This window comes from Dendrobates tinctorius, unplaced genomic scaffold, assembly GCF_039654945.1.
Source record: "Dendrobates tinctorius isolate UK_male_01 unplaced genomic scaffold, ASM3965494v1 ptg000188l, whole genome shotgun sequence".
In the NCBI taxonomy this organism is placed as follows: Eukaryota; Metazoa; Chordata; class Amphibia; order Anura; family Dendrobatidae; genus Dendrobates; species Dendrobates tinctorius.
In genome coordinates this window covers 5,762,631-5,772,969 of record NW_027361855.1, presented here as the reverse complement: position 1 = coordinate 5,772,969, position 10,339 = coordinate 5,762,631, and positions in this window count along the sequence as shown.

Sequence of the window (10,339 nt, the reverse complement as noted above, 5' to 3'; positions counted from 1 at the left end):
CCCCTGCTCAAAGCAGGATTCGCTAAATCATCCCAGTCAGATGTCTGTCCAGCCTCTGTTTGAAGACTTCCATTGAAGGAGAACTCACCACTTCTCGTGGCAGCCTGTTCCACTCATTGATCACTCTAACTGTCAAAAAGTTTTTTCTAATATCTAATCTGTGTCTCCTCCCATTCAGTTTCATCCCATTGCTTCTAGTCTTTCCTTGTGCAAATGAGAATAAAGTTGATCCTTCTACAATGTGACAGCCCTTTAGATATTTGTAGACAGCAATTAAGTCTCCTCTCAGTCTTCTCTTTTGCAAACTAAACATTCCCAAATCCTGCAACCTTTCCTCATAAGACAGGGTTTGCAGACCGGTCACCATTCTGGTCGCTCTTTTCTGAACTTGCTCCAGTTTGTTGATGTCTTTTTTAAAATGTGGTGCCCAAAACTGGACACAATATTCCAGATGAGGTCTGACCAAAGAGGAGTAGAGGGAAATAATGACTTCACGTGATCTAGACTGTATGCTTCTGTTAATACATCCTAGAACTGCATTTGCCTTTTTTGCTGCTGCATCACACTGTTGACTCATATTCAGTCTGTGATCTATTAGTATACCCAAGTCTTTTTCACATGTGCTGTCACTTAGCCCTATTCCTCCCATTCTATATATGCTTTTTTCATTTTTATTGCCCAGATGTAGTACTTTGCATTTCTCCCTGTTAAAAACCATTCTGTTAGTTACTGCCCACTTCTCCAGTTTATTTAAATCTTTTTGAATCCTCTCTCTCTCTTCTCTAGTATTAGCTATCCCTCCTAGCTTTGTGTCATCAGCAAATTTAATCAGTTTACCCTCAATTCCTTCATCTAAATCGTTGATAAAGATGTTGAACAATACAGGGCCCAGGACAGAGCCCTGTGGTACCCCACTTGAGACATTCTTCCAACTGGATGTGCAGCCATTTACGACCACTCTTTGGGTCCGATCACTAAGCCAGCTATGAATCCACCTAACAGTTGCCTTGTCCATTCCATACTTAGTCATTTTTTCAATAAGGATTGTATGAGAGACTTTGTCAAATGCTTTGCTGAAGTCAAGATATACTATATCTACAGCATTTCCTTGATCCACCCAATCTAGTATTTCCTCTGACCTCCAACACCGCCAGTTCCTGCTCATAGTTGCCGTCCATGCATTCCACACTTGTTCCTGTGTTCCTGGTGTTCTGTTACGTGAGCAGATCCCCCAATGTGTGTCTGGCACTGTCTCCTGCGCTGTCCACCTTCCCACTGCAAGTGGTGGGAATGTGGACAGAGCAGGAGACATTGGCAGACACACATCAGGGGATTTGCTGACATTACAGAACCCCAGTAACACAGGAACACGTGTGGATTGGGCAGATGGCTACTGTACGCATAAACTGGCGGTGTTGGTGGTCACGTGAAATCCTGGAAACAGAGTGGAGACAGATGCCTAATTGGAGCACGTTTACAGTCTGTTGTAGCCTACAAACAATCTAAAACTACCACCAAGTAGGCCTCGGCCTACACCATGATTGTCCCTGGGCTCCAACAATGCCAGTTGGTGCTCGGAAGTGCTGTCCACACAGAAAAAAACACTTGTTCATGTGAAAGTGGGGTTCGGTAACGTCAGCTGATCCCCTGCTGTGTGGAGGGCAAAGTGTCCTGCTCCCTCCAAAGTCAAAATACCTCTGATTTACACCTGGCTCCTAGTAGGCCTCGGCCTACACCATGATTGTCCCTGGGCTCCAACAACACCAGTTGGTGCTCGGAAGTGCTGTCCACACAGAAAAAAACACTCGTTCATGTGAAAGTGGGGTTCGGTAATGTCAGCTGATCCCCTGCTGTGTGGAGGGCAAACTGCTGCTGCCTCCAAATTGTAACTACTTCAGATTTAAACATTCTCTGATTTGGGCTCTGTCTCGACTCTGTCTCTAGTATTTCCCCTGACCTCCAACACCGCCAGTTCCTGCTCACAGTTGCCGTCCACGCATTCCACACTTGTTCCTGTGTTCCTGGTGTTCTGTTACGTGAGCAGATCCCCCAATGTGTGTCTGGCACTGTCTCCTGCGCTGTCCACCTTCCCACTGCAAGCGGTGGAAATGTGGACAGAGCAGGAGACATTGGCAGACACACATCAGGGGATCTGCTGACATTGCAGAACCCCAGTAACACAGGAAAACGTGTGGATTGGGCAGACGGCTACTGTACGCATAAACTGGCGGTGTTTGTGGTCACGTGAAATCCTGGAAACAGAGTGGAGACAGATGCCTTCAATGACTTTCGCATCCTCCCAGGGCCAGAGCACTGAAGAGCAACCATCTGTCTCTTCACCACCTGCCAAATTGCCCAGGCAGTCTGAGAGCCCTGGACAGGAGCCATCTCAATCTTTACTTCTGTTCTCAGAATCTGTTGGCTTGGAAAGAGGTGGCCAGCCAAGCTGCATTCTAGAGCGTGAAGAAGAGGGAGTATGCAGTGATGCGCAACTGCTTTGTCCCTCTGAATCTGAAGAGGCGGGTGGGCCAGTGCCTATTGTCAGCACACCTCAGTGCTCATCTGATGATGATGAGACTCAGTTGCCAATTTCTGGTGCGTATGGTGCTGGCGAGACAACCCAGGACCAGCCGGTGCTTGAAGAGGGGAGTGGAGATGATGAGGTCCTTGACCCATCATGGCGTCGGCCACAGGAAGGTGGTGGGAGCAGCTCTGAGGAAGAGATTCCCCGAACTGCCAAAAGAGGAGGGAGAGGGCGGGGGCAGACTTGGTTGCCTGTAGCCTCCACTTTGGCACCCGTGAGGAGCAATCCTCTTCCAAAACAGAAAACGGGCGCTCCCAGGACTTGCAGTGCATGGTCTTTTTTTGACACAGTTGCAGATGACATTTGCTTTGTCAAATGCAAGCTGTGTCATCAGAAAGTTAAACGAGGGAAAAATGTGAGCAACCTCAATACCACAAATATTTGGAAACATGTGCGTACCAAGCACGAGGTGGAGTTACACAGACACACTGAAGATGTAGGCCAAACTTCAGCAGCACCTACCACCTCTTCAGCTCGTGTTGGGGCCTCTTCCTCCAGCTCACACACAGCTGGTTCGGCTTCCTCACTGGAACGCCATGGAAGAACCTCTGCCACTGTTGTCCAGAGACCCAGTGAAATTCCACCAAACTGAACCACGTTCTCAGTCATCAGCACACTCCCAGGCCACTCACCAGCAATCGGTAGCACAGGCATGGGAGAAAAAGAGGCCATACTCGGCAAACCATCCCCGAGCACTGGCTCTGAATGCCGACATTGCCAAACTACTGGCCCTTGAGATGCTGTCATTCAGGCTGGTGGAGACTGACACCTTCCGGAACTTGATGTCATTGGCAGTTCCACAATACAATGTGCCCAGACACTTTTATTTCAGCAGGCAAGCCGTCCCTGCCCTGCAAAAGCATGTGGAGGGAAAAATTAAAAATGCGCTACTAAACGCCGTCAGTAGCAAGGTCCACCTGACCACCGATGCGTGGACCAGTAGCCATGGACAGGGACGATACCTTTCCCTCACTGCCCATTGGGTCAATGTTGTGGAGCCGGGTACAGATCTGGAGAGTGGTTCTGTACGTATTCTGCCAACTCCAAGGATTGCAGGAATGCAGTCTGTACATATTGAGTCCTCCTCCTACTCTAGTTCCTCGGAGTCAGCACTGCATGAGCCTGTTAGGCCAGATATGAGCACAGGTGTGGCCAAACGTCAACAGACCGTCCTTAAATTAATTTCTTTGGGGAATCGGAGCCACACAGCACAGGAGCTCTGGAATGCCATCAAGCAGGAGAGCGATGTGTGGTTTGTGCCAGCGAATCTCCAGCCAGGTTTGGTAGTGAGTGACAATGGCCGAAATCTAGTGGCAGCTCTGGGCCTAGGCAACCTCACTCACATACCATGTCTGGCACACGTGCTCAATTTGGTCGTGCAGAACTTTCTGAGGGACTATCCAGATCTTGATGCACTGCTGCACAAGGTTCGCCTAGAGTGTGCTCACTTGCGGCGTTCCAGCATGGCAAGATCGCGCATTGCATCTCTGCAACGCCGATTCCGCCTGCCAGAACATCGCATCATATGTGACCTCCCCACCAGGTGGAATTCAACGTTACATATGTTGGAGCGGTTGTGTGAGCAGCAGGCAGCAGTAATGGAGTACCAGCTGCATCAGGCGCAAACAAGTCGCACTGTGCTACACACTTCACCACCAATGAGTGAGCCACTATGAGGGACATCTGCCAAGTTTTGTGTGCCTTCGATGACTCCACGCGGATGGCCAGTGCAGATGATGCACTAGTCAGCATGACTGTCCCCCTTATCTGTCTGCTTCAAAAAACCTTACAAGCACTAAGTGAGGAGGTTTTTGAAGAGGTCGAGGATGAGGAGTCAGAAATGCCATCTGCTTCTGGCAAGTCTGCGCAACGTGCTTCCACACAAAGGCCCAGGCAGGGGACACTTAGTGAGGAGGATGACGAGGAGTCAATGGAGGAGGAGGAACACATCTCTCCAAAGGAGGGAGGTACACAAGGCTCTAGTAGTCAGTGTGTACAGCGAGGGTGGGGTGATGCTGAGAAGGCTGAGATGCTGCCTCAAGCTGGGGACAGCGTTTCCGGTCCAGTTGGCAGTCTGCAGCACATGGTTGATTTCATGCTGCAGTGCTTGTTAAATGACCGCCGCATCGCCAACATTCTCCACACGGCTGATTATTGGGTGTACACCCTCTTAGATCCTCGCTACCGGGACAACTTACAAAGCCTCATACCACAGTTGAACCGGGAGTGTAAAATGCGGGAGTACCAAGAAACACTTGTGCAGGCCATCATGTTCTCCATTCCCCCCACAAGTGTTGCTGGTAGTGCTTTTCAATGCAGCCATGTGGGTAGAGGCAGTGGAGGAAGCTCTGCACAAAGAGGTAGCAGAGGCAGTGCAGCAGGACAAGGCAAGGCCAGTATGGCCCAAATGTGGAAAAGTTTTGTGAGACCGCCACAAACGGCTACACCATCACAGACGGCTCCAGTCAGCAGGAGGCAACGTTTCCGTCAGATGGTGACAGACTACTTGTCTTGCCCTGTTAGTGTACTCCCAGACGGCTCTTCCCCGTTCAAGTATTGGGTCTCTAAGCTGGATACATGGCCAGAGCTTAGCCAGTATGCATTGGAGGTGCTGGCTTGCCCTGCTGCCAGTGTATTATCGGAACGTGTCTTTAGTGCTGCAGGTGGTGTGGTAAAAGACTGTCGCACACGACTATCCCCCGATAAAGTTGACCGGCTTACTTTTGTGAAAATAAACAAGGCCTGGATCTTACCTGAATTTGCCAGTCCTCTTCCAGTACAAATAATTGGCTGGCAACAGGATCCAGGTCTCCTGTTGTGTTCATGTTTCTATGACCTGAACTTTATTTCCTGGGCTACAGCAACGCCCGTTGTTGCTCAGAAGTGCTGTCCACACAGACAAAACACTGGCTCATGTGTAAGTGGGGTTTGGTAACATCAGCTGATCCCCTGCTGTGTGTATGGCAAAGTGTCCTGCTCCCTCCAAACTCAACTGGCGTGGTTGGAAGCCAGAGGAAATACTCGAAACAGAGTGAAGCCAGAGGCCTAATTGGAGTACGTTGACAGTTAGTAGTAGTGTAGAAACAATCGAAAACTGCCACCAAGTAGGCCTCAGCCTACTACCTGATTTTCCCTGGGCTCCGACACCGCCAGTTGGTGCTCAGATGTGCTGTCCACACAGACAAAACACTCGCTCATGTGTAAGTGGGGTTGGGTAACGTCAGCTGATCCCCTGTTGTGTGTATGGCAAAGTGTCCTGCTCCCTCCATACTCAAAGTACCTCAGATTTACACCTGGCTCCAAGTAGGCCTCGGCCTACTACCTGATTTTCCTTGGGCTCCGACACTGCCAGTTGGTGCTCAGAAGTGCTGTACGCACAGACAAAACTCTCGCGCATGTGTAAGTGGGGTTCGGTAACGTCAGCTGATCCCCTGCTGTGTGTATGGCAAAGTGTCCTGCTCCCTCCAAACTCAAAGTACCTCAGATTTACACCTGGCTCCAAGTAGGCCTCGGCCTACTACCTGATTTTCCCTGGGCTCCGACACCGCCAGTTGGTGCTCAGAAGTGCTGTACGCACAGACAAAACACTCGCTCATGTGTAAGTGGGGTTCGGTAACGTCAGCTGATCCCCTGCTGTGTGTATGCCAAACTCTCCTGCTGCCTACAACTTCTGACTACCTCTGGTTTAATATGTTCTCTGGTTTGCCCTCTGTCTCCACTCTGTTTTGAGTATTTCCTCCGGCCTACAACACTGCCTGTTTCTACTCTCAAGTGCCGTCTGCACAATCAACACTTGTTCCTGTGTTACCTGGGTCCTGTAACATCTGCTCATCTCCAGAGGTGAGTCCGGCAATGTCTCCTGCTTTGTCTACATTCCCACTACTTGTAGTGGAAAAGTGGGCAGAGCAGGAGACATTGCCTGACTCACCTCTAGGGAGAAGCTGGTGTTACAGAACCCCAGTAACACAGGAACAAGTGTTGGTTGTGCAGACGGCATTTCAGAGCAGCAACTGGCGTGGTGGGAAGTAACGTCAGCTGATCCCCTGCTGTGTGGAGGGCAAACTGCTGCTGCCTCCAAATTGTAACTACTTCTGATTTAAACATTCTCTGATTTGGCCTCTGTCTCCACTCTGTCTCTAGTATTTCCCCTGACCTCCAACACCGCCAGTTCCTGCTCACAGTTGCCGTCCACGCATTCCACACTTGTTCCTGTGTTCCTGGTGTTCTGTTACGTGAGCAGATCCCCAATGTGTGTCCGGCACTGTCTCCTGCACTGTCCACCTTCCCACTGCAAGTGGTGGGAATGTGGACAGAGCAGGAGACATTGGCAGACACACATCAGGGGATCTGCTGACATTACAGAACCCCAGTAACACAGGAACATGTGTGGATTGGGCAGACGGCTACTGTACGCATAAACTGGTGGTGTTTGTGGTCACGTGAAATCCTGGAAACATAGTGGAGACAGATGCCTAATTGGAGCACGTTGACAGTCTGATGTAGCCTACAAACAATCTAAAACTACCACCAAGTAGGCCTCGGCCTTCACCATGATTGTCCCAGGGTTCCAACAACGCCAGTTGGTGCTCGGCAGTGTCTTTGGCATGGGTACTCCCTGTTGCCCAGCCTGGTTCCAGCACGCCAGCTGTTTCCAGGTAGTGTCAAGGTCACTATACCAACAATCTGTTGTCCAGTCGTCTTGCGGCCGGGTTAGCCAACTCTACGGTGCCTGCAGTTTAGGTGACTCCTATGTGGGCTGCGGGAACTGGCACTGAAGGCTGGATCCGTAGTGCCAATGGGACATGGACCCCCTGTAGGACGGTGGGTTTCAGTAACCGTGGTCCAGCACCATCAGTTGGTCCTAGGTAGTGCCATTGGCTCTTGTTCCTTCTGCTACCCATCCGGGTGCCAGCACTGACAGCTGGTTCTCGCCAGAGCCTTTGGCCTAGGTGCCTCCATCTCGGTATCTGAAGTCCAGCACCGTCAGCTGGTCCTTGGTAGTGCTTTTTAGTACAGGTACCTTCTGCTTAGTAACCATGGTCCAGCACCGTCAGTTGGTCCTCGGTAGTGCCATTGGCTCTTGTTCCTTCTGCTACCCATTCGGGTTCCAGCACTGTCAGCTGGTTCTCGCCAGAGCCTTTGGCCTAGGTGCCTCCATCTCGGTATCCGAGGTCCAGCAAGGTCAGCTGGTCCTTGGTAGTGGTTTCTAGCACAGATACCTCCTGCATAGTAACCGGGGTCCAGCACCGGCAGCTGTTCCTCAGTAGTGCCATTGGCTATTGTTCCTTCTGCTGCCACTAGGGGTTCCAGTACTGTCAGCTGGCTCTCACCAGTTTCTCAGCCTTCTTGTACCTTCTGCTACATTTCCAAGATCAAGCTTTTTGAAATTGTCTTTGGTAATCCTTATTGATCTCCATGACGACGACCATGATGACGACGACCCTGAAGACCACACCAAAGAAGACCAGAAATATGACCCTAAATAATATGACCAAGAGGACAAAGAACATGAAGACAACCACCAAGATACAGAACAAAAGACAGAAGAACAAGAAGCAAAAGCAGAAGAACAGAATGCAGAAGAACATTAAGCATAAGACTAAAAATCATCATAGAAGAAATCAAAATTATAAGCAGAATAAGACTAAGCAGTAAATGGGGGTGAGTCCGTTCCTCCTCGTGGTGCCCCTGGAAAATGCCTGCTGCTGCAGGCCAAACTGAACGCAGACAAATCCTGTTGTAAATCTTTTGTGACAGGCAGAACGTAAGGTGTAATCTTATAACTTTTATAGATAAGTACTACAGGAATGCCTGTCACCATAAGAAAATGAAGAAAAAGAAGAATAGGAAGAAGATGAAGAAATAGCATATGAAAATTAATAATAGCTGAATAAGAAGAATATGAAGAATGGAAAAAAAAAATAATGGGAAGAAGATGAAGAAGAAGAAGATGAATAAGGTGAAGAAAAAGTTGATGAAAAAAATGCTACTGCTGCGGATCATGGAGGAGAAAGTGTGGGAGAAGTACAAAAGAAGGTGAAGAGCATGGAAGTTGTGAAACCTACATATCTGATAAAATATAAAAAAGGTTAACATAGTCAATATTTTTTTAACTCCGAACGTCTTGAAAAAAAAAAATGGAATTAATGCTATGCCATGTGATTTGAATAAACCACTATGCCTTTAAAGTCTCCTCCACCTCCCACAATATATTCTACATGATTCTTATTTGTTTTCAATTATGTAGAATTAGCCAACAAGAAAATAAAGGGCTTGTTTAAATTCCGATACCGGAAGTCCCATTCACTTGAATGGGACTTCCGGTATCGGAATCGGCGATACCCGATATTTTTTTCGTATCGGCAATACCATCCGATGCGATATTTTTGGGTATCGAACGGTATCGCTCAACACTAGTCTTAATGCAATTGAGTGCAATCATTTCCTTATTTTGATATGCAAGCTGTTTTTTGGTATGCAACTATTCAGACTAGGATGTGCCGTCAGTTTTTCTGTCATTTATCTGGATGACATTTTAATTTTTTCCAGCAATATCGAAGAGCAACAGCAGCACATGAGAATGGTTCTGGATCGTTTTCTGGATCGTTTATACATCAAACTGGAGAAATGTGAGTTTCACAAAGCGGAAATACAATTTTTGGGGTATATTATTTCTCCCCAGGGTCTCAGCATGGATGCGAGCAAGACGCAAGCCATTCAACATATATTCTCTAACTGGGTCGCTGTGACCAGTGGGGTACCGCAGGAGTCGGTGTTGGGACCTATTCTCTTCAACATATTTATTAACGATCTGGTAGAAGGTTTGCACAGTAAAATATCGATATTTGCAGATGATACAAAACTATGTAGAGCAGTCAATACAAGAGAAGATAGTATTCTGCTACAGATGGATCTAGATAAGTTGGGAACTTGGGCCGAAAGGTGGCAGATGCAGTTTAGCAAGGATAAATGTAAGGTTATACACATGGGAAGAAGGAATCAATATCACCATTACACACTGAACGGTAAACCACTGGGTAAATCTGACATGGAGAAGGACTTGGGGATCCTAGTTAATGATAAACTTGTCATGATACCAGTGCTGGGTGTCCGGCACTTCTGGGGTTAATGCTCTGATCGCAGTGCAGACTCTCACCTGTACACCTGGGACCTATTATGGTGGCCTCTCATTGGTTCCGGGGAGGATTCTTATAGCCTCAGGAAGCTCCCATCCCCCGTCAGTTATACTTTCGCCCTTGGCATTGTGTGGTGACCCCTGAGTGTGTTAGTGCTGTGTTCTGGTTGCTTGATTCTCTGTGTATGACTCGGTCTTTTCTCTGGATATCGCTTTGGATTCTGCCTGGTACCTTCTATGTCCGCTTAGTTTTTGATCTCTGCTTGGCCCTGACTGTCCGTTCTGTCTCATCCCTGGTACTGTATTGATATCTTGTGTATGACCTTTGGCTTTGTCTGACCTTCCGTCTGTTTATCCCTCCTGTACCTCGCTTGCCTGTATTGTGCCTGACTTCTGCTTGGCCTGACTCTGAGTTTTCTTCCTCCTCTGAAAGCAGGATGCTAAGTCCCGCCCCCTTGCAGTCACATGACCGTTCACATGACCGTAGGTCTTGTGCCTGCTTTCTAAACTTCTACATTCAGGTCCCGTGCATAGTTATTGTCTTTTCCCCAGGGGTCCCTATGGTGCGGGTGAGTCCCTGCTTAGCGGTGGCTGTACGCCGGCACTGTCAGGACCCTGAC